The following is a 1,935-nucleotide window of genomic DNA, read 5'->3' on the forward strand; positions in this document are numbered from 1 at the left end:
TGGTGCACACTCTCACCTGTGCAGACTAAGTTCCTAAGTTCGGCGGAGTCCCGGATCCAAGATGGCGCTCCCTTCTCCTGAGGCAGAGGCGAGTTTTTTATGTTTTGAATTTTCTTTTACAATTGTGTCAATCTCTTCTACTGTATCTTCTAAACCTGAAATTCTCTCTTCCATCTCTTGTATTCTGTTGGTAATACTTACATCTGTAATTCCTGACCTCTTTCCTAGGTTTTCCATTTCCAGGTTTGTCTCCATTTATGCTTTCTTTATTGTTTCTACTTCCACTTTTCGGTCTTAGATCACTTTATTCAATTCTTTTACCTGTTTATCTGTGTTTTCCTGTATTTCTTTCACTGAGTAATTGATATCATCCTCAAAGGACTCTATAAACTTCATGAGATAGAATTTTAGGAGAGATTCCTGATTTTCAGGTGTGTTGGTGTATTCAGGGCTTGCTGTGATGGGAGAGCTGGGTTCTGATGATGCCCAAGTATTTTGGCTTCTGTTGCTTATGGTCTTGTGCTTGCCTTTGGCCATATGGTGTTTGTTGATCTGGGTGTCTGCCTCTTTTGTCCCTGGGTTGCTTCAGGTCTCCTGGTAGGCTTGCAGCCCTGGCTGTATCAGACCACCTGTGGGGCCTCCTTTCTACTGGGGGCTCTTCACAGGGGGCAGAGAAGCTGCTGATCTGTTGCCCTGGATGCAGTAGATCTCCTGGGAGGCTTTCAGACTGTCGGGTCTTCCATGGAGCAGTCAAGTTGAACAACTGCACTGAGTGTAACCGATCCTTAACTTCTCTGAGAGCAGGGGATCTTCAACTTCTCTGAGTGCAGAGGTTCCTCAACTTCTCAACTGCTCTGAGTGAAGCAGGTCCTCTGGGATGTACCGGGATATGGAGTCTTCAGGGGAACAGAGCAACTAGGGGTCTACCCAGGCATCAAGAACCAGGCAGAAGGGGTGGGAGGGATGGAAGGAAGGGAAGTGGTTTGTGGGCGGGTGGGGTTTTCCTGGGTGATGGGTCCTGAGTCCACCAGGCTCCCAGCAGCTGCTCAGGGACTTGGAGCAGGGGTGTGTGTTCTCACCAACTGCTCTGAGTGCAGCAGGTCATCTGGGATATATGAGGATATGGAGTCTTCGGGGAGCTGTTTTGATTTGCATTTCCCTGATGACTAAGGACTTTGATCTTTGTTTGTTTGTTTGTTTGTTTGTTTGTTTGTTTTGAGACAGGGTTTCTCTGTGTAGCCCTGGCTGTCCTGGAACTCACTCTGTAGCCCAGGCTGGCCTCGAACTCAGAAATTCACCTGCCTCTGCCTCTCAAGTGCTGGGATTAAATGTGTGTGCCACCACTGCCCGGCGTTAAATGTCATTCTTATAAGAATTGCCTTGGTCATGGTTTCTGTCCACAGAAGTAAAATCCTAAGATATGATCTATAATTACTTGCTTTCCCATGTGCACACATTGCTGTATGTTAGTGGAATTGCTACAATTTACTATTTAAATATGTGTACATGGCAATTTGATGTTCAAAGACAGCATGGAAGGTCATGAGATATTTTTGAATACAGGAATTAAGATTCTTATGTCTACAGTCTGGGACTGCAGCTCAGTGGTATCCCTAGAACACCTGAGCTACTAAGTTTTATATTCCAAATTCTATGAAAAAGAATCATTAGCAAAATTACTTCTTAAGAAATGCTAAGGAGGGCCACAAGCCTCTCCGGTCAGAAAAGCTCCGGGAGGCTAGGGCGCAGGATCGGCTGACACCCGCCAGCTACCCACGACCCCCGCCACAGGATTTTGAGACTGCTGGTGAGTGGAACACAGATTCCACTCCAGTCCAATCACGCGGGAACTGAGACTGCTTTGGTTGGGGAGGCAGAAATCCGGCCTCAGTAGGGCCACAAGCCTCTCCGGTCAGAAAAGCGCTGGGGTAGCTA

This window comes from Mus caroli, chromosome 1, assembly GCF_900094665.2.
Source record: "Mus caroli chromosome 1, CAROLI_EIJ_v1.1, whole genome shotgun sequence".
NCBI lineage: Eukaryota > Metazoa > Chordata > Mammalia > Rodentia > Muridae > Mus > Mus caroli.